Source organism: Phyllopteryx taeniolatus, chromosome 4 (genome assembly GCF_024500385.1).
Source record: "Phyllopteryx taeniolatus isolate TA_2022b chromosome 4, UOR_Ptae_1.2, whole genome shotgun sequence".
NCBI classification, from domain to species: Eukaryota; Metazoa; Chordata; class Actinopteri; order Syngnathiformes; family Syngnathidae; genus Phyllopteryx; species Phyllopteryx taeniolatus.
The window spans coordinates 2,975,378-2,998,857 of NC_084505.1; the positions used below are offsets into that span (position 1 = coordinate 2,975,378).

General features: G+C 43.5%; 1 protein-coding gene and 1 long non-coding RNA gene across 6 annotated transcripts in view; one reads left to right on the forward strand and one right to left on the reverse strand.

Annotated features, from left to right (window-relative positions):
- The window catches only part of tenm3 (teneurin transmembrane protein 3), a 398,597-nt gene that overhangs the window by 26,005 nt on the left and 349,112 nt on the right, over positions 1-23,480 (forward strand). The window lies entirely within an intron of this gene.
- Positions 809-12,266, reverse strand: LOC133476231 (uncharacterized). 2 transcript variants are annotated; one of them, XR_009787991.1, is made up of 4 exons: positions 12,182-12,266; positions 10,926-11,155; positions 10,600-10,781; positions 809-1,263 (listed from the first exon to the last, which is right to left on the reverse strand). It is a non-coding gene; the product is annotated as an uncharacterized LOC133476231 (long non-coding RNA). The 2 variants fall into 2 exon arrangements; XR_009787990.1 differs by lacking the exon at positions 809-1,263 and having other exon boundaries at positions 10,151-10,781.

Sequence of the window (23,480 nt, forward strand, 5' to 3'; positions counted from 1 at the left end):
TCTTTTTCTCATGAGGAGGGCGTATGGGAGATTGTTCAGATTACAGCCTCTCATCACGCTCTAAACAATCTCTCCCGTCGCTCCTGTATTTATTTGAAATAGGGAGGTTTCTGAGTTTACAAGACATAACATACTAAGCTTACAAGACACAACACACTAAGAGGAGGGTTTCAAGGTGAAGACATGAGACCAACACCTGCCACGTCCCCGACCACGTCCTTGGTCAAGGCGCCCTTCCATCGGATGATTCCTGCTGAGTCATCTTCTTGAAGGCGAGATATCTTCCTTTCTCAAAATCGTCCATAATACTAATGCAAGTTTAGCAAATAAATGATAACCTCTACAATTTATTTAACAGTTGCCCTCGAGTATAAAGGCAAACTACGCGAGGGACAGCCGCAGTGACCTCAGCGCAGTCGTCGTCCGAGTAGAAAGAATTCTTAACCTTAGCCTTAAATTAGAGTATGGACATCAAATAAAATTAAAATAACTACATAAAATATGAATGTGCAAATTCAGATATTGCTGAATAATATCACTTTATCTAAAACATAATAATTAAAATTGTATCAAATAAAACCTTTGTAAAATAACAAATTAAGGCAAATTAAGCTCCAATAAATGGTCTTATACTATATTGTTTCTACTTGTTAAACAGCACAATACTGTAGGCTCACCAGGCAGATTACAAAAACAGGAACAAGGCTGCAGTCGATATAAAAAGTCTACACACACCTGTTCAAATACCAGGTTTTTCTTGGTTTCTTGGTTTCTTCTTTTTTTGACTATGATACTGTAAATCCATCCATTCATCCATTTTTCTGTACCACTTATCCTCACTACGGGCGCAGGCATGCTGGAGCCTATCCCAGCTATCTTCGGGCGAAAGGCGGTGTACACCCTGAACTGATCGCTAGCCAATCGCAGGGCACATATAAACAAACAACCACTCGCAATCGCATTCACACCTACGGGCAATTTAGAGTCTTCAATCAACCTACTCTGCATGTTTTTGAGATGTGGTAGGAAACTGGAGTACCCGGAGAAAGCCCACACAGGCACAGGGAGAACATACCAACTCCACACAGGCGAGGCCGGGATTTGAACCCAGGTTCTCAGAACTGTGAGGCAGATGAGCTAACCAGTTGCTCACTGTGCCGCCCAAGATAAATCCATCCATTTTCTGAGCCGCTTCTCCTCACTAGGGTCGCCGGCGTGCTGGAGCCTATCCCAGCTATCATCTGGCAGGAGGCGGGGTACATCCTGAAAAACCAAGGCACTATCATCACTGTGCAATTTTAAAAAAATACAGTCTTTTAAACTGGGATAGTCTTCACATATTTGCAGATTTAAATTTTATTTATAAAGTACTGCATGATTTGGCTCCAGCTCCTCTGGCTGAGTTCATCAGCCAAAGAAACAGCTCTGAGCGTGTCACTCGAGGCTCTGCCAGAGGTGACTGTCTCATTCCTCTGCGCAGGAGCATTTTCAGTAAGTCAGCCTGGTCAGTGAGGAGCTCTGGATAGTGAAACTCAGTACCTGAGGAGGTTAAACTGCTTACAACATACAAAGCATTCACAAAAAAACTGAAAATGTGGCTAGTTAACAACCTACAGCTGCCAACACTAACATACACTAACATGTATGTTATGATGTTTTCATGTTATGATCAAATCATTTGTGGTTTTATTCTCTCTTAATAGTATAGTAAGTCTTTGATTATGTATCCTATATTATATTGTCTTGTAGATGTATTTTACTGCTTTTTTACATCATGGCCAGGGGACTACAGATGAAAACTAGCCTTCTGGCTAATTCTGGCTTTTTTAACTATGTGTACTTCATGTGTTTTATGAAATTTCAAATAAACTGATTAACGATAACTGGTTGCCAGCCAATCGCAGGGCACATACAAACAAACAACCATTCACACTCACATTCACACCTATGGGCAATTTAAAGTTTTCAATTAACCTACCATGCATGTTTTTGGGATGTGTGGGGAAACTGGAGTGCCCGGAGAAAACCCACGCAGGCTCGGGGAGAACATGCAAACTCCACACAGGCGGGACCGGGGATTGAACGCCGCTCCTCAGAACTGTGAGGCTGACGCTCTAACCAATCGGCCACCGTGCCGCCAAGATAAATCATTTAAAAAAATTAATCCACCATTAATGTGACGTAGAATTTGTACAACTCAACTGATTTATTTTTGTTTCTTTTTGAGAGGGGTGGTGAAAATAAACAACTGAAATAAAATTTAATGTGATGTTGAATGTGGACTTGACGTTAAACTTGCTTCCTTCTTAGCCAGGTCAGCATTGCAAAAGAGATGTTCTGTCTTAACGGGTCTTTTACCTGGTTAAACACAATCCAAGTAAAGTAACAAAAAATCTGGTTGCACAAGGATGTACTCCCTCTTATAACTGGCATGTGGCTGTTTTTAGAAGTAACAGATCACATTCAAACACTGTTCAATTGGAGTTCACACACACCTGCCACCATTTCAATTTTTAAGTGGAAAAAAAACAACAACACATGCATCGGGCATTACAGCAAAATTATTTGCGTTATCCACTAAAAGAAGCTGTTTGCTGGCCAGACTTATTGATAAAGTGTGTGTGTGTGTACGCGTGTGTCTGTGTGTGTGTGTGTAACAGAGAGAGTGCGAGAGAGAGAGAGAGAGAGAGAGAGAGGGAGAGAGAGAGAGAGAGAACATAACATACCCCAAAAGATGCATGTTTAAGAGCAACTTGTGAGCATGAAATAGTGTTGTTACCATTTGCACAACCAAGACAACAGCAAAAACATCTGCAATTTACTGCAAGGTGTTTTCTTAAGTTAGAAGTGGGCTGAAATATCCAAGTTTGGGCTGTGATAAAACTACGCTGCATATTAAAGCTTTTGTTTTTCATAGTCTGTCATATAAACACGAGTCGCACACAGTGGTCACAAATCACTTTGATTGGTCCGCAAAGCCCAATAGAAGACGTGTGTGGACATATGACTTTGTCGTTTAATTGGTGAACTTGAGTCCAACATCACTGTGGTAATCATGGTGGATTGGAGCAACGGCTCCTGATGCGGAAGTTGAAAAAGAAAGTCTAAAATGGATGATTATTATTATATTCAATTATTGATAAATGAAAGTAGTGAGTGGAATGTAGATGTTTGTATCAGAGTAAAAGTACTGTTTCTTCTTAACATAAATACTCGAGTGAAAGTAAAATGTATGCTTCATTAAAACTACTGTTACTTGAGTAAATGTAACAGAGTAAATGTAGCGTATTACTACCCACTGCATATATATATATATATATATATAGTAATTACAAAATTATGTCCGTAATCATTATGAACAGAATTGGTGACAAAGGGCAGCCTTGGTGGAGTACAAGCCTTTCCGGAAGTTAATCTGACTTACTACCGGCAATGCGGACCAAACTCTGACACTGGTCGTACAGATACTGAACAGCCCGTATCAGGGGGTTCGGTTACCCATACTCCCGAAGTATCCCCCACAGGACTCCCCGAGGGACATGATCGAACGCCTTCTCCAAGTCCACCAAACACTTGTAGACTGGTTGGACACACTCCCATGCACCCTCGGGGACCCTGCTGAGGGTATAGAGCAAGTCCACTGTTCAACGGCCAGAACGAAAACCACACTGTTCCTCCTGAGATGGATCTAACGGACCCTCCTCTCCAGCACCCCTAAATAGACCTTAGGCTGAGGAGTGTGATCCCCCTGTATTTGGAACACATCCTCCGGTCCCCCTTCTTGAAAAGGGGGACCACCACTCCATCTACCAATCCAGAGGCACTGTCCCTGATGTCCACGATATGTTGCAGAGGTGTCAACCAGGACAGCCCCACAACATCCAGAGACTTTAGGAATCTCATCCACCCCAGGGCCTTGCCACCGAGGAGCTTTTTTCACCACCTCGGCGACCTCAACCCCAAAGATAGGAGAGCCCGCCTCAGAGATCCCAGACTCTGCTTCCTTGTGGCAAGGAGTGTCGGTGAAATTGAGGAATCTTCAAAGTATTCTCCCCACCAACTCACAACGTCCCGAGTCGAGGTCAGCAGCGCCCTTTCCCACATTACATACTGTGGATGGCAAGTTAGGCCTGCAGTTCTCCTGTGTTCCTTTGTGACCTCCTGGGATAATTTTTGTAGGCTTGTCACTCCTGGGAAGGTTCACCACTGATCCATGTTTTCTCCATTTGTGGATAATGGTTCTCTCACTGGGGTTCGCTGGAGTCCCAAAAAGATTTAGACATGGCTTTGAAACCCTTTCCATACTGAGAGTTGTCAATTATTTTATTTCTCATCTGTTCTTGAATTCCTTTCCAGAAAATACTTTACAGACGTAAAAACATAAAAACACAGTACGGAGAATCACTGAGCAATGAATGGTTACTGGTAATGTGGTAATGCCGAAATCATTTTATTTTTATTTTTTACTTTTATTTTTTTGGACAATTGTGCAAATGATGCAGAGTCCTGTAGCAATTTAGAGCAGTTTGAAATGACGAATAGAGCAATAGTCTGGTACAGTGACCATTGCGCAAATGGCTCAGAGATTCAAGCAGCTTAAAGTGACTAGAACAATGGCAAATGTGCAAATGGTGCTGATACTTCTCAAGCACATGAGTGACCAGTTTTCCTCAGAAGCCGCTGGAAGTACATCCTCTGTACTTATGAAGCAGAGGGTGGCAGAATGTGCAAAGTCTTTGCTGGTCTTTGTGAGGAGATTAATCTTGTCCTTTTTGTTGGTTAGATTTGTGAGGTGAATCGACGGAATCCACGCTGTCGGAGCTTAACCTGCGCTCCGGCATGCTTTCTGTGGCGTCGTCTTGTCCCCCTCCTCCATGCACCACAAAATGCAGTCGCGCCACTTGTGAGTAACTCAGAGGAAAAACTTCGTTGATTTGTGAAAGTTGGCAGAAAAACGTCCGGAGGATACTCCCCATTGCTTAGCAAGTCTTCCCTCGTGTAAGTACTTTTTCCAAAAACGTATGAAAATGACAAAAACATAGTCAATCCTCGAGAGCACGCTACCGAGGCTTCCACCCTTGTAGGCGCCATCTTGGAATTATTATTAGTGAGTATATTGGTAGAAGGGTGATGAGGATGGAGCTGCCAGGCAAGAGAGCTGGAGGAAGACCAAAAAGAAGGTTGATGGATATAGTGAGGGAAGACATGAGGACATTTGGTGTTAGAGAGGAGGATGCAGTAGATATGCTTACATGGAAAAGGATGAAGCGATGTGGCGACCCCTAACAGGACAAGCCAAAAGGAAAAGAAAAAGATATGTACAGTATATGTCATATGATATTATGATACATATGATATTCTTCTCATTTAAAAGTACAGTTACATGTTTTGTTATACTTTTGAAAGTCTGAGAAGCCCTGGGAGCACACAACTCTGGCCTTTTGTGTCACGAGCTTTTTAAATTCTGACTCTCAGTGGAAATTGGACACACTGTAACTTCATTGCGTTATGAATCTTACTACCCACACTGTAAAACATGAGGTGTGTACGCAGTAACAATTTACACTGTACTGAGATATTTGTAACTTTAACTCTACTTATCTAGGTAAGTCTTGTGGCATGTACCCCACACTAGATCAATTGAAATACCTTCAAAAGAGCTGTGGAAATTCAAATAGTTACATCTTTTCTTTTTCAACTTTGAGCCAACACCTTTTTTTTACATCGTGTGCCCAGAGGCTCAGGTCCTTAAAGGTCTTTTCACACGGCTCTTGCTCAATGTGAAAGGACTGCGCGTCACAGCGATAACGACCACAATGCCCCGATGCAGCGTGCCCAAATTTGGAAGTGCTGATGTAGACGCCTACCAGGAAGTAACTGGAAAGTTTTCTCGCTGAAGAAGTAGACTGCAACTTCAGCAAGAGGTATCTGTCTTTTTTGCAAAGAAAACCCTAACGTTGCTCATTATAAGGAGGAGGAGGAAAAAAACGAGCTGCAGAAAAAAAAGGAAATGGGTGCACCCCAAAATAATGGCTCGTCGGGACCTCGGAGAGTTTAGGCTTGTTCATTTCCCTAGTACAAGTCCGCCAAAAAAAGCACACAGAAATCATTCCACCAGCCTCTCTTCTATTGGAGGACCATTCTGACGTCACCACAATATCGCTCTCGAAATAGTAAATTCTATCTATTCGAGGTCGGTCCGCAGAGCGTCAACCGCCCTTTATATTGTCACCCTGCTCTGCGAGACAGCACAAAAAGTGATGTCACCCCCTCAGCACAGACACAATGAATGGGAAATTTGCGGCCGTCAATCACATCGCCAAGTGGGCTGTAAAAAGGCTTTAAAACCATGTAGCTATGTGGTATCTGTTGTATTGTTTTGAAAAAAAATAAGAAACAAAAATAACTAGTTTTTTCATGCAGAAAACCATTTTTATGCTGAATGAAATCCTAAAAATACTACTGCTGTTATTTAAAATGTGAATTTCATATAAGTTTACATAATTATCTACTGTATGTAAATGAGTTGTTGTTTAAACTAGTGCTTATACACAAATCTTGGCAGGCGATAAGCATTCCAGACAAGTTTCATCATTAGCATTTTGCTAACAATTCATTATTGTTTAGCCATATTCTCCAATGTTTTTTTTGACCAAATCATGGGCTGGTGCTGAAAACTGAAAAAGTTGGTCACACCAGTGCTACCAGTGTGAAGGTTAGTGTACAGTGGTGTCGAGCATCTAATTTCAAGAACATCAAAACCAAACATATCAGTTGGCATGCTATGAAAATGCATTTAATGGTGAACTAGTCAAATATTATAGATTTACTGTTAGTAAGGCAGAACGACTTTAAAAGTCTTGCGACCAGCTCAGGGTGTACCCCGCCTCTCGCTCAGAGTCAGCTGGGATAGGCTTCAGCACGGCTGCGACCCTAGTGAGGATAACCGGTACGGAAAATGGATGAATGGATGGACTTTAAAAGTGGGGGGCACATTTTCATCCCTAAACCCAATCGTCGACGAAGGGGGACAGCTGATCGAACATTTTCACCTCGAAAATCAATCCTTGACGTGTGTCTGTGTGTGTGCGTGTGTGTGTGTGTGTGCGTGTGTGTGCCCGTGTGTGTGTGTGTGTGTGTGTGTTGGGGGGTGGGGGTGTGTGCCGATCGAATTTTTCCATTCCTGAAAAAGGGTATTGTGGCAGAGCAAAGGGGCACACCACACACATAGAGTAAAGAGTGGGGTTCCTCCCCGCCCTTCCCTGGTTCCGCCGCCTCTGTTGTTAGCACTACTTCTCATGTAGAGTACACGCCACGCCAGACATTCTGGAACAGTGAGTCCAATTAAATAATTTTTGCTGTAGACAGACATCAGTGTCATCAACATATGAATATCAAACATGCAATCAACCGTTCTTTTTTTTTTAACAGATGCTTTAATCTGCAACTCATACAGAATTTGAAGATATACTGTATTTGTAGCAAAAGAGCATATTTTTAGGTGAGCAGAAATATTTCAATGGACAGACTTATTTTGAAATGAACAAGACTTCAAGTTGACATGTTATACTTTTTTTTATTTTTAAACCAATTACCACGTCTTAATAAATGTCTGTGACATGCTTTCGTCAAATAGCCCAAGAATAAAAAATGATAGACTTTTTTAAAAGTATATTGCAATGGTGAAATTAGCTTGTTTTAGCGACGGCTCTGTCTCATAGTTTGAGCCAGCCCTCATCCCGCCCCATACACGGTCAATGGCGAGTTGTTGACAATCAGTGGGCGGCATCTCACCAGGTGGGTGTGCACCTTCCAATTTACATTTGGCTCTCTCCTATTCTGCGTTAAATGCAGGCCGAGTATGTGCTGCGACCAGCTGCTTGTTTCCACTTGAAGGAACAGAGCCTGGAGTGTGAAAGAAAATAATTTTAACTTGAGGAGGCTGCAGTTTCGCGTATATCTGATGCATGGTTACATCGGCAAGCACAAACACCCGCAATCCACCATACCGACAAGCACAAACACCCGCAATCCACCACATGGCTACCACTTGGACAGCTTTATCGAGCAACCAAGTGTCACTTATCAGAAGCTAACATAATCAGATAACTCTATCTGTGTATTAAACAAAATCAATGCAACTCTGCTTACCTTACATGAAGCCACTCAAGGCTATAACAACATGTCCTGCCCCCCACACGCCCACCCGGCGGAAGTGATGAATAGCTCGCTCACAGGCATATTTGTAGATATGGGCAGCTCACAAAAGCTTTTAACTGGTTATTTAATACAGTATCACACTGGATTTAATACAGTATCACACTGGATGGGTAGGCAGTAAGGCTTGGACTCGGGGTCTATACCCCCACTCACTATTCGTGAGGATGTAAACGAGCGAATAAGGAATCAATTTGATTTGTTACTTATTGTACTATTAAAAAATAATCGTCCAACAAATAAAAAGTCCAATTTGACTGTTTGAAAACTATCTATTGAACCGGTAAGAGAGTATGCTGGCAAGTTTTGACTTGTACTGTAATTGACAGATTATCGCACGACTCGCTTGAAGTCTCGCCGCCCTTTGCACAATGGTCATTGCACTGGACTATTGCAATATTAGTCTTTTGAACTGCTCCAAGTGCTAGAGGACTCTGCATTATTTTGCACAATTGTCAAAACAAAAAAACAAAAAAATGTACCGGCATTACCAGATAACTAGCAACCATTTATTGCTCTGTGACTGTTTTTTGTCAATATCTCTATGTCTCAAAAGTGTTCTCTGTCAATTGACTGTCTGTTGTCGTACTAGAGCGGCTCCAACTACCGGAGACAAATTCCTTGTGTTTTTTTTGGACATACTTTGCAAATAAAGATGATTCTGATGATTCTGATGATTCTGATTAGCTGTGTCTCCATACTGAAATGTTTTTGTTGCCACAGATAGAATCTCGGCCAGTCCTGTTTTGCGCTCGTCGTTGGTCCATTGATCCTCACCAACCAACCAAACTACCGTTTTTCCAGCTAGCCTACTGGCTACCTAGCTACGCTAGCTTTAAGGTGTGTTGGATCAACATTCTCCCTTTCGCTCTCTTAACTTTACAAGCTCCAGAGAGCAGCTATTTTACTTCCTATAAGGTCCACAGGACAGCCACTTGGCTGGTTAGTTTTTACCTAACATCCTTAATCACCTGTGAATGGTCGCTTTTGTTCTGTAAATGTAGCAAGGCAGCGGTCTGGTCAGGGAGGGGCATAACGGGTAATAAGAATATTGTACTTCTTGATCCCTGTCCTGGTCCCTTTCAATTGCCTCCTGTCTGTTCTTTCGACAGCAAAGCAGACAAAAAATGTATGCAAAGAAAATCTATATTTAGAGTAGACGATAATAATGAAACAGTGGTAATTGATGTCAAATGTATTTGGTCTTCTATGCCGAAGTGGACTTCAGGTTTACACCTATATATTTAAATGATTAAAAAAAAAAACAACAACAACATTATTATAGGTCTAATGAGTTTTGTTTCTTGTTTCAGCTGATCTTAATATTTACAAGCGTCCTCTTAATACACTGACATAATTTATCTATTGTCTTTCCATGACTTTGTAAAGCTTATTTTCATTCCTATGAGATCTTTCTCCTTCCTCCATTTTTATTTTCTATTTTCAGCCCCAAGAGCTTTTTTTTCTGCCCCTCCATAATTAGCTATTTGTAATCAGATGACATGGGTGTAATAACAATGGATTGAAAGATTCTAAGTGTTTATTGTCATTATAATGCAAGGAAACTATCTATCCATCCGTCCGTCCATCCATCAATCGATCCATTTTCTTTACCGCTTCTCCTCACTAGGGTCGCGGGCTGCTGGAGCCTATCCCAGCTCTCTTCGGGCGGGAGGCGGGGTACACCCTGAACCGGTCGGCAGCCAATCGCAGGACACATAGAAACAAACAACCATTCGCACTCACATTCACACCTACGGGCAATTTAGAGTCTTCAACCAACATACCACGCATGATTTTGGTACGTGGGAGGAAACCGGAGTGCCCGGAGAAAACCCACCCAGGCACGGGGAGAACATGTAAACTCCACACAGGGGGGGCCGGGATTTGAACCCCGGTCCCCAGAACTGTGAGGCAGATGTGCTAACCAGTCTATCACCGTGCCGGCGCAAAGTAACACAAGCACACAAAATGTAAAAATACCAACTACTATTACTAAGACATTTGCAACATTTGGTATGTGCAGAGAGGGTAGTGTGCTCGTGTGTGTGTGTGTCAGCAGTCTGATTTGTTGGCACATATCTTACACTGCCACTTGGTCTCCTGCATTTCCCGCAAAAGGTCACCTGACATAGTCTTTTTCCTTGGGGTTGGTGTGGCATGTTTTTGCCAAAGCAGCTGCTACTTTACCATCCTCTTTCCATGCAAAAACTTTTTAGCAAGCTCAGTTGCAAGATGTGCCAGGAAGTCCACCGTTCTCTCTTTCACTCGGGTGCATGACTGGTAAAGCACATGAGCATTCATTGCTGCCATGTCGATCATGTTGTAAAACACAGCAACTGGCCATCGCCGTGTTCCTGTGCTTATAGTGTACTGTCGCACCTTCTGATCCATGATGTCCACGCCACACTTCATGGTGTTGTAGTCAGTGATTGTGTTGGGGTTCCTCTTTCGCTTGTTCCCAAACCCAACGACAGTATGCAGTGCGTGGTGCTAAGGATGAAGATGGCCTTGTTTCGCGTGGGAGCATAAGCTGTGAGTGTAGCGCCAGTTGTTGAAAACATCTGATAAGTTAAGAAAATATTAAAGGTTATTGTCTTTGCATGCTTATACACAGAATAATAGAACAACAAAATTTGAGCTATTGCTCTTGGTGCAAAAAAGAAAAGAAAAAGAATTATCTATAAGATAAAGCATCAGCAACATACCTGGGTAGTGAATTCATTGCGGTCCAAAGATTGTTTGGCTGATAGTGGAAGCTCCTGGCGAATGTTGTTTATGGTGCCAAGAAGTTTCCCAGTTGAGCAGTCGTCGAACAAGTGATAATGACGTGAAGTAGTTGTCGGTGGTAACAGTTCTGCCCTTGTCCATGAACGGTTCCATCAGCTTCATGACCACATTCTCGGATAGTCTCTCCTCCTTGGGACGACTGAGGTACCTTGCCAAGATAAAGGATAGCATTGGACATGTATTTTGAGTTCAAGTCACATGCAACCCAAAACTTGATACCAAACTTGTTCAGTTTTGAAGCAATGTACTGTTGAAAAAGACAGCGATGCTTAGTTGGAAAAAGTTGTCACATACATCCTTGTTCCACCACGCAGTATTGTACTGTATGCTACCAGAACCACTTTCCCGAAAGTGTCTACCTTCTCTCTTTAAATGGACTCTTATACCATCTGAATGAACATTGTGCAGCATCTTGCCATCATAATGAACATTGTACAGCACTAGAGTATCTGATAAATGTCGCCCACTCGACATCCATTGCAGCTTGGTCATCCCGGAAGGTGGATCCCCCAGCTGCTGTCCCTTCTCGAGGTTTCTTCCCCACCACCAAATGTGGTTTTGAGTTTTTCCTTGCCCAATTGGGTGGGGGGTTAGATTAGAGATTAGGAGATGTCATCAATTATTGCCAACTGTTTGCCTGTACAGCCCTTTGAGACTCTTTTTTGTGATTAAGGGCTATACAAATAAACTTGACTTGACTTGCTACAAGTGGCCAGCCACTGATTGCTCACTTAACTTTATCATGTTTTCATTTTCATCATTTTCACTCCACAGCGCTTTCCTTAAACCTTGTATGAAGAAGTCACGTTATAGTCACAGCCCACGGGCATAGTTGTCACGACTCATCATTGTAATAAACTAGCAACAAATTCTACAGTCATCATAATTAACAGATACCTTGAGCTCCACAGGGCTATCATTGTGTTAGTAAGGTTCAAGAGTGGATTTACATCTGCCACATTTGGTCCACTTTAAACGAACCACTTTACGCACAAACAAATCCTAGTGCTTACCAAACAAACGCTTCGAGACCTCCTTTTTCAGGTGATCTCAGTCCGCTTCCCAAACGGACTGCTGTTTCTTTGTGGTGTATTTGTGCTGTGAGTACGACTCTTCCTCAATCCGACCTAACAACTCAATATCTCATTGTTTATAACGATAGTGTTTGTTGTACCTGCGATTGGCTGGCGACCAGTTCAGGGTGTATCCTGTCTCTCACCCGAAGATAGCTGGGCTAGGCTCCAGCACGCCCGCGACCCTAGTGAGGATAAGCAGTACAGAACATGAATGAATGAATGTTTGTTGTACGTCATAGCTTATCCGCTGTCTTCTACTTAGCAACGCTATCCTTGCATGTTGTGGCTCAAGGCGATACAGTATATGCTCTTTCGGTTTGCAGCCCAACGGCATTCCAAAATGACAAATAGAACGTTGTGAAACTTGCATTCAATGAGCTGCTCTCTTTTATGTTAGTGAGGCCCCCTGTATTATATTAACTTGATTATTTAAAATTTTTATTATTTTGCAGGGTCTTTGCCTCTTTGCTGTGCTATATTTATTTCTTACTATGTATTTTAACAACATATGCTGTGTTTGATCATTCTCAGCTCTCGGCTCGGCTTTTGTATAGATACAATATATGTATGTTTTGTGCCACATTCCCTAATTTAACTATCCATCCATTTTCTGAGCCGCTTCTCCTCACTAGGGTCACGGGCGTGCTGGAGCCTATTCCAGCTGTCATCGGGCAGGAGGCGGGGTACACCCTGAACTGGTTGCCAGCCAATCGCAGGGCACATACAAACAAACAACCAGTCGCACTCACAGTCACACCTATGGGCAATTTAGAGTCTCCAATTAATGCATGTTTTTGGGATGTGGGAGGAAACCGGAGTGCCCGGAGAAAACCCACACAGGCACGGGGAGAACATGCAAACTCCATACAGGCGTGGGCGGGGATTGAACCCGGGTCCCCAGAACTGTGAGGCTGACGCTCTAACCAGTCGCCCACCGTGCCACCCCTAATTTAACTCAGGAATTAATAAAAAATTATTCACATGATTATTAAGCTATATGTTGTCGGTTTCCTTGTTTAGCAACCTTTCCGGTGATATCAACTTTTTGAATACACGATCGGGATTAAAAAAGTTATTAAAGTTGTGGATCAGCCATCTCTTGTGACAAAAACCTCCTGCATTGGCTGAGATGCATCAGGCGGACCTTCTTTTATCGGGGAATAGGGGTGCGGTTTATGCAGTTGGCAGGTCGTGGGCACGAGCCTGTCATATAGAATGAATTCTGATTCATTAACATACGGATGGTGGTGTGAATAAAATTGGACGGTGCGCATGCGTCATGAATCTGACGGTGATTTTGCGTATACGCTCAACATGTGCGCAGATAGTAAATTTATTCGGGAGTTTCAGCTTTATACATTTTTACCTTTTTTTTTAAAACATTAATGGCGTCACTTATCTAGGTGGTCATATGAAGCGCTATTGTCTAAATTGTTCACATTCGCCATTAGGTCAACATGGTGTCATGTTTTCCCCATCCTGTACACATATAATGCAACAAACACATTTTTTAAATTTACAAAAAAAACAGCAATGTGGTTAATTCCAATATAAGGATCTATGGCTTGACTCCCCTTTTTAGTGGATACATCCAAGGGTCCTGTTGATGCATTCATTCAAAATTAAGAAAAGTAATCAAAATGTAATCAAATGTATTAGCTGTATTACTTTGAGAAAATAATTGAAATAGATACACTACTTGGCGGCACGGTGAGCGACTGGTTAGCACATCTGCCTCACAGTTCTGAGGTCCTGGGTTCAAATCCAACCTCCCTGTGTGGAGTTTGCATGTTCTCCTCGTCCCACATTCCAAAAACATGCATGGTAGGTTGATTAAAGACAAAATTGTCCGTAGGTGTGAATGTGACTGCGAATGGTTGATGGTCTATATGTGCCGTGTGATTGGTTGGCGACCAGTTCAGGGTTTACCCCGCCGCTCACCCGAAGTCAGCTGAGATAGGCGCCAGCACACCCGCCACCCTAGTGAGGATAAGCGGTTCAGAAAATGGATGGATGGATAGTTATACTACTATTACATTTTCAAGTCGGTAACTTGTAAATCTAACCAACTACATTTCCAAAGTAATCTTCGCAACAATGATGATACACCACACCTGTGAGACGGATAGATTTTCTCTCAAAAGAGAAGTGCTCACTAAAACAGATTTAGACATATTTGTGAACAATATTTTAGTGTGATGTTTCGTCGTTGATGTTAAATTCTCAGTTTTTAATCCTGTCTGCTTTATTTTGTAGTAATTGTTTATTCTCATTTCAGAAGCTTAACTTCCTGCTCTTGTGTCTCCTCATTATGGTGTGCCTCAAACCCTCCCGGCTATCTTCGGGTGAGAGGCGGGGTACACCCTGAACTGGTCGCCAGCCAATCGCAGGGCACATAGAAACAAACAACCATTCATACTCACATTCACACCTACTGGCAATTTAGAGTCTTCAATTAACCTACATGTATGTTTTTGGGATGTGTGAGGAAACCGGAGTACCCGGAGAAAACCCATGCAGGGAGGGGAAGAACATGCAAACTCCACACAGGCGAGGCTGGTATTTGAACCCCAATCCTCAGAACTGTGAGGCAGATGTGCTAACCAGTCATCCACTGTGCCGCCTACATTTAAAATAAAGGGCCTTATTTACTAAGATCCCAAATAGCGGGTGCAAAGTTGCGTGTTCAGTCTCGCTGACCGATTACGCGCGCTGTTGGCACCAAGTGTAAAATTGGTGGAGGCTGCCATTTAAAAGAGTTTGTTGCCTTTTCGGTAGCTGATGGTTTTCACAATAGAAAGTTTGGGAGAGCACTAAACGTTCAAGATAGTTTGATGTAATGGAAGTGTTAGTGAAACAGGCTAACAAGCTTATTACTGAATTACAGAAAAAAAATACAATATATCGCTCTGATAATTTTGGGGAAGCCAGCAACTGCATAAAAGCCATGTTTTGATTTAACTTGTCTTGAGGCAATGTGGCAATTGAATCACATACTGCATAACATTGCGTTTAGAACTTGGGACAGCACAACCCAAAAACTGCTCTGGGGCAGGCCAGCACCATTTGATACAGTGCACGGAAATGACACACACCCAAGGAAATGCAGGGTTGAAAGTAGTTTTGTCATCGGTTATATGGCATGACTCCTTCTTGTGATCATTCAGAAGCTCCAAAACTGCATTGCTGAATAGATGTTTGGCAATAATTTTTGTTTATGGCATTTCAAACATTATTCTAGTGCACAAATGCTTCGTTCTCCCCATCACCTCATCATGGTTATGCACAGTGCTGCCATTTCCACCTGCCTTTCAGACGCAGTAATAAAAAAGGTGCAAAATCAGCAATTGCAAATTCGTCTCTGGTTTGATGAGATTTGTGCTGCAATTTTGCACGTTTGGCAATCCTGGGTGCGCCAAGTTAGGAGGTCAGCTTATTCTTTTTGTGTGAGAAATCAATTTTGTACCTGTTTTGCATGTACAAACCTTAAATCAGGCCCAAAAAGATTTGCCAAATGAAAATAATTATTTAATGTATTTACACAGATATTATAAAAAGCTACAGTTGCATGGAGAATAAAAGTGGCAAGTTTGCTTTGAAAATCAAGCCACTGAACTTAAGGCATAGTGGAATCCCTCAGCAATTAATAAGAACTATGGAATCTCTGACATGGAAACAGAGAACATGAATGGAGGCAGAGGGAGGAAAACATAATTTAGGAGGAGGTGTGGGAGTAATTCCTTGCACACCTCTCAGTCATAAATATGGAAAGGAACGGTGCAGCTCAGCCAGCCCTCCTACATGCAGTATGTTACTCTGCCTTCTTGGCCGGGTGGAAAACCATCCAGCTAAGGGACACAGAACTCAGACAAAGATGTTATGAGGAGGGCAGACAAGTGAACCCAAGAGGAGGAATATGTACACTGCCAGGATTTAATTTTAAATCTTATTTTTACTTCCACCAACCAAAGCCAAGCTGAAAAAGACCGTTAGAAGAAAAAACTTTGAACCAAGCGTTTTACAGACTACCTCATACAACAGACAAATTGTAACTACCAGCTAAATATAAGGGCTAGCATTGAATGACTAACTGAAATTCTTTGATAAAGATTTATGGGCTGGTGCTAGGTAGCACAGGTAAACAACCACAGTTCAGTTCGAATTAAAAACAAAAGTATAATTAAAAAAGATTTTCGGAGAAAATCATTCTTCATGAAAATGCAGTTACTGATTGTCCAGCACATACAGGTAATCTAATGAATTGTGTTTCAGTATGCCTAAATTAATTTAGTATTTTTAATAAAGGGCTAAATGTAAATAAAATACAGTACATAAATGAACTTTTTTTTCCTATGGCACTTTAAGAAATACTGCAGCTGAAGCAAAATGCTGTACATAAATACAAATCGAATCAGAATCAGAATCATCTTTATTTGCCAAGTATGTCCAAAGAACACGCAAGGACTTTGTCTCCGGTAATTGGAGCCGCTCTAGTACGACAACAGACAGTCAATTGACAGAGAACACTTTTGAGACATAAAGACATTGAGAAAAACAGTCACTGAGCAATAAAGGGTTGATAGTTATCTGGTAATGCCGGTACATTTTTTATTTATTTTTTTGACAATTGTGCAAAAAGATGTCCTCTAGCACTTAGAGCAGTTCGAATGACTAATATTGCAATAGTCCGGTGCAATGACCATTGTGCAAAGGGCGCCGAGACTTGGACTGGTGCAAAGATGACAATATTTTGATCAATGTGAAGAAGACCAAGGAGATGGTGGTGGAGTTCAGGAGAAATAGACGCACATCGGAGGAGCAGCAGTGGAACTGGTCTCCAGTACCTTGGAGTCCATCTTTCCGAGGACCTCACCTGGAGCCGAAACTCTTCCTGTCTGCTCAAGAAGGCACACCGACGTCTCTACTTCCCCGGAAGCTGTGAGGTGCCTGACTGGGGAGCGGTGTCTTTAGGAGCCTCTACAAATATGTGGTGAGGAGCGTCTTCATCACCAGCATCATGGTGTGGCACAGCAACTGCTTGGCTCCAGAGAGGAAGGCACTACAAAAGACGTTAAAGGCTGCTAAGAAGATTGTGGGGGTTAGACTCCCCACCACTACAGTCGTCACCAGCAGGTATAGAAAGAGGGCTCTCTGCATCATCAAGGACTCAACACATCCCACACACCCACTCTTCCATCCGCCTACCTCAGGCAGGAGGCTACGGAGCATCCGATGTAGGAAAAGCAGGCCGTGGAACAGCTTCTTTCCTGAAGCTGTTAGACCACAGGTGTCAAACTCAAGGCCCGGGGCCACATATGGCCTGCTACATCAGTTTATGTGGCCCGCGAAAGCACATCATGTGTGTCAACTTCATGTTTCTAACTTGATTACTAAAATTTAACTTATACTACTTTAAAATGAAACTTTCAATAACATTGTGATATTGCATTTTTTGTTAACAATCCCCCTTTTAAAATAACATGAAAAATTATTACACAAACAGCTATTTTACTGGCTTATGAGTTTAAAACGTTATCCAATTTGTTTGTGTATATGTAATATGAGGCAACCATATATTTATATGGGTTCAGTCATAACGGCCCTCCAAGAGAAACCATAACTACAATATGGCCTACAACAACAAGGACATTGACACCCCTGTAAGTTAGACTGTTAAACTTGAACAGTACTCTGTAGCCAGGTGGGTATTCAGAATAGGTAGTGAGTGTGCATTCAACAGTTCAGGACCAGCAACGAAAAAGGCTCTATCCCCTCACAGCTCCCGCTTAAATTTTGGTAACTCCAGGAGCAGCTGGTCTGCTGACCTGAGGCACCGGGAAAGGACGTAGGGATGGAGCAGCTCAACGAGATATATTATGATAAATAAAAATGTACCAATTTCTATGTAGACATAAGCTTTGGGGAACTGAGAGCGACAGAGAAAAAAAGGCAACTAGGCAACAGACATCCATTGTGGGATAAACTGGTCATGCTTTGTATATTATATTTATAGCGTAGCATAGCATAGCATAGTATAATATATCATTGGGAAGAGGTCACACTAACTTGAAAACTTAACCTTATCAAAAAAAAAAAAAAAACAGGCAGATGGACTTATATTTGGACTGCAGCGTGGGCGAGCTGAAAGCTGCTGCAGGTGTCATAGTGGTAGAGAGGTGACAGGGTGAGATGTGTCTCATTATCACTGCTAGGTGCCAACCACATGCTCTTGGAAACTCTGCAGCACTCTCTTTTCCACTATTTGAAAGAAGGTTTTTGCAGCTTCATCAGCTAGCATTAGCGGGTGCCTCTTTGCAGGGCTGTGCATTGAGCTTGTGCTATTGTAATATTTTAGGGTGATTGTATCTACCAGTCTAATCTTTTTGAAAATATGAACATAACATTGAGGCACTGCGGTTCGTTTGCTTAGAAGACCCTTCCCCCTCCTCACCAGCTGCCTTTCAGGCATCCATGTTGTTAATACAAACTACAAAACCACGTGATTGGCCATTAATCGGCGGCACGGTGGGCGACTAGTTAGAGCATCTGCCTCACATTTCTGAGGACCGGGGTTCAATCCCCGGCCCCGCTTGTGTGGAGTTTGCATGTTCTCCCCGTGCCTGCGTGGGTTTTCTCCGGGCACTCCGGTTTCCTCCCACATCCCAAAAACATGCCTGGTAGGTTAATTGACAACTCTAAATTGCCCGTAGGTATGAATGTGAGTGCGAACGGTTGTTTGTTTGTATGTACCCTGCGATTGGCTGGCAACCAGTCCAGGGTGTACCCCGCCTCCTGCCTGATGATAGCTGGGATAGGCTCCAGCAGGCCCGCGACCCTAGTGAGGAGAAGCGGCTCAGAAAATGGATGGATGGATGGCCATTAATCAAAGTCACACTCCAACCATCATTGCAGGGTAGTAAAGTTGACACACCAAATAATCGACGAATTGGTTCCACCCCTACTGTACACATGGTCCAGCATGTTCTTATTGTGGGTGGGAATGCACACATGTTGATAATATTTTGGGACTACAGTCCATAAATTGCACAAATTAACGCTACCAACACCGATGACACCTGTGTCGGGATAATCCGTCTCTAACCCACTGATAAGGTTATGGAGATTGCGGAGCACAGAGGGATATAAACAGCGTTAGTCATTTGCATTAGTATATTAGTATTAGTATAGCATAGCATTAAATTCCCTCGATAGGTACAAGGAGAACAAAAGCGCAAAGAACTAAAAACTCCATATAAGGTGTTCAGTGCTTATGAACAGTCTATATGTCCCGGCACCATGCATTGTTGATAAACACGCCCACACCTTCAAGGCTGGAGATTTTTTTTCTTTTCTTTGAAGAGCAGGTTTGCTAATAATTTCTTCATTTGCGGAGCAATGTTCTAATTTTGAGTAGCATTTTTTTGCAGGTGAAGCGCACAGGGACCCAAAGAAAGGGTTTTATAAACAACACAAATATGACAATATAACGTAATATAATGTAGGGCTGCAGCAATCAAATATTTGAGTATTTGAGTGTCCTACTCAAAATTCTATTGAACAATCGAGTATATGGATAAAGCAGTGGCGGTTTTTGATCTGGGCAATATGGGCAGCCGCCCAGGGTAGTATTCTGTGGTGGGTGCGCCGCCACCCGTTGACAGTTGGCCAGAGGTGTGCAACTGACAATTTGTGCACATGGCGCATACACTTTGAACAAACAGTTGTTTTGAAAGTAAACCAAAACTAAATTCAGCCGACGACCCCCTGATCAGAGCCTGAGCGATGTTCTGTTATTGGACTTTTGTGCTCATCACGGATTGTCCATTACGAACACCATGTTCAAGCATAAGGGTGTCCATATGTGCACTTGGCACCAGGACACCCTAGGCCAGTTCGAAGATCGACTTTGTGGTCGTGTCATCGGACTTGCGGCCGCATGTCTTGGACACTCTGGTGAAGAGAGTGACATTGTGGGTAGGTGGGGAGAATACTTCGAAGACCTTCTCAATTCCATAGACACGCCTTCCCATGAGGAAGCAGAATTTGGGATTTCTGAGGTGGGCTCTCCAATCACTGGGGTTGAGGTCACCGAGGTGTTTAAAAAGCTCCTCGGTGGCAAGGATGAGATCCGTCCGGAGTTCCCAAAGGCTCTGGATGCTTGTCATGGTTGACACGCCTCTGCAACATCGCGTGGACATCGGGGACAGTGCCTCTGGATTGGCAGACTGGGGTGGTGGTACCCCTTTTTAAGAAGGGGGACCGGAGGGTGTGTTCCAATTACAGGGGATCACATTCCTCAGCCTCCCTGGTAAGGTCTATTTAGGGGTGCTGGAAAGGAGTGTCCATTGGTAAGTCGAATCTCACATTCAGGAGGAGCAGTGTGGTTTTTTTCCTGGCCGTGAAACAGTAGACCACCTCTACACCCTCAGAAGGATCCTCGAGGATGCATGGGAGTTCGCCCAACCAGTCTACATGGGTTTTGTGGACTTGGAGAAGGCATTTGACTGTGTCACTCGGGGAGTCCTGTGGGGGGTGCTTCGGGATAATGGGATACCGAACCCACTGATACGGGCTGTTCGGTCCTTGTACGACCGGTGTCAGAGTTTGGTTTGCATTGCCGGCAGTAAGTCAGATTCATTTCCAGGGAGGGTTGGACCCCACCAAGGCTGCCCTTTGTCACCGATTCTGTTTATAACTTTTTTAGAATCTGAGGTGTAGAGGGGGTCTGGTTTTGGTGGCCTCAGTATTGCATCTCTGCTTTTTGCAGATGATGTGGTTCTGTTGGCTTCATCAATCCATGATCTCTGACTCTCAGTGGAGCGATTCGCAGCCGAGTGTGAAGCGGTTGGGATGAAAATCAGCCCCTCTAAATCTGAGCCCACAGTCCTCAGTTGGAAAAGAGTGGAGTGCCCTCTCTGGGTCGGGTATGATATCCTGCCCCAAGTGGAGGAATTCAAATATCTTGGGGTCTTGTTCACGAGTGAGGGAAGAATGGAACGGGAGATTGACAGGCAGATCAGTGCAGCACCTGCAGTGATGCGGACTTTGTATCGGTCCGTTGTGGTGAAAAAGGAGCTAAGCCGAAAGGCAAAGCTCTTTACCGGTCGATCTACGTTCCTACCCTCACCTATGGTCACAAGCTGTGGGTCATGACCGAAAGTACAAAATCCCAGATACAAGCGGCCGACATGAGTTTCCTCCGCAGGGTTTCTGGGCTCTCCCTTAGAGATAAGGTGCGAAGCTCGGTGATCCAGGAGGGCCTCAGAGTAGCGCCACTACGCCTACGCATTGAGTGGAGCCAGATGAGGTGGCTCGGGCATCTGATTAGGATGCCACCTGGACGCCTGATGTGTTCCGGGCACGTCACACTAGGAGGAGACCCCGGGAATGACCCAGGAAATGCTAGAAAGACTATGTCTCGTGGCTGTCCTAGGAACGCCTCGGGATCCCCCCGGAAGAGGTTGAAGTGGCTGGGGTGAGGGGAGTCTGGGCTTCCCTATTAAAGCTACTGCCCCTGTTGACCCGACCTCGGATAATGAAATGAAAATTTTTACTCGCAAACAGCGATGCAAGACCGCTTGGGCGGCTGTGGCTCAGTAGGTAGAGCAGGTCGTCCAGTAATTAAAGTTTAACTGGCTATGACTGTCCGCATGTTGAAGTGTCCTTGGGCAAGACACTGAACCCTAATTTGCTCCCAGTGGGCCTGGCAGCGCCTTGCATGGCAACATTCGCCCATTGGTCTATGAAAGTGTGTGTGAGTGGGTAAATGTGAGGCTTTGTAAAGCGCTTTGTGATTTTTTTTTCTTTTTTGGATAAAGCACTATATAAGTGCAGTCCATGCAGTCCACCGCTTAATTTAAGCCTTGCACCTTCCCCTTTTTCCTTAACGGAGGCAGCAATCCGGTTTTCTCGGTTTACAGAGTGAGTCTCTAGCTGAACGGCGCACGCTGAGACTTTGAAAGACAGGTTTCTGTTAAAATAAGAGAGCAACACTATCTAATCTTCTACTGTGTTGTAATCCTGGTTGCCAGATTGTCCAGGTTGCTCTCCAGCGATCGTACATGGGTTCTAAGGAGGCTTTGTATTGGTGGGTGGCTAGCCCTAGCTTTGAGCCTGGCATGGAGCCCTCCCCTCTTCTCCTGCTTGCATTGCCCTCTCCGGGTTCAACTCCTTCACTCGAGCTTGGTGCCTTAAAGCTTCTCTACTATAGGGTGGCAGTGGTGGTTGCAGGAGCGAACAATGTGTAGAAGCTGCGGTGGAATACAACTTGTGAATTCCATCAAACGGTGTTCATTGATGGTATATTGCAATGCCTGTCTGTTATAGGTTTGCGCAGTATTGCATTTATGCACTGTAGAAAATGAAACAGAAGTGAAAAATGACCTTTGTGTGCAGAGCGAGCAAACACATCTGCCACAGAGGGTGCCATGACGTTATGTACGAGGTGTGACAGAAAAGTTCCAAAACTGGTGTCACAAAAGATATATTTAAACCCAAACTACAAACAAGTTTTCCCCTTCAGTTGTGTGTGGACAACTTGTGGCTGCATCACCATGACAACGGCCTGCTCACAATAGGCCTCATTCGCTAATACATGTTTAGAAATGTTTTTACTCTTCGCACACGTTCAATGTATTGTAGTGACTCTGACCCGGTTGTCATAGCAACCCCCCCCCCCCCCCCCCCCCCACACACACACACACACTTGATAAACTGTATTCTCCCAAGCCGCCCCGCTGTGCGAGACGGCCCCCGGGGGACGCCTGGCGTATGTCAGCTGGACCCTAAACTAATTAGCAGCTTCCCGTCAAATCTGGATTCCAGACATCAAAGACCCTTGTGATGTGCAGAACTGATACCAGAGGGTTGGACCCTCGCAACCACTGGGAACATTTCTGGAGCGCAGACTACGCCTGGTGGCATTTGAGAGTTACTGCATTGTGTGGACTTTCATTCGAAGTTTCTTTAACTGAAGATGAATGTCTGTTTTGGTATTTCACAAACTCTGCAGAAATATTCCAAAGGTATGCCTTGATGTCTGTGTCATTGTGTCAGCTTTACAGGTCCAGCTGCGAGATTTTGAGAACTGTTCGTCTTTATTTGAAGCCAAACAGTACAAAATGTTAGCTTGAACAATAAGCAATTGATCTGCCAAGACTAAAGTTTAAACAATCACTCTATGTGATCAAAAATAAACTGATTACACACTGATTACATGTGCTTGATCTATGAGCAAGAGTACAAAGTTGGGAGTATTTTACATTAATATATGATTTTTCCACCATTGTGATGGCTAAATTGTAGTTCAATTGTAGTTCAATTCAAGTCGATGGGCATGGTCTTCTTCAGTCTCTTCGACACACCTCCTAGGTATTTAAGCTTTGACTCCCACCTCTT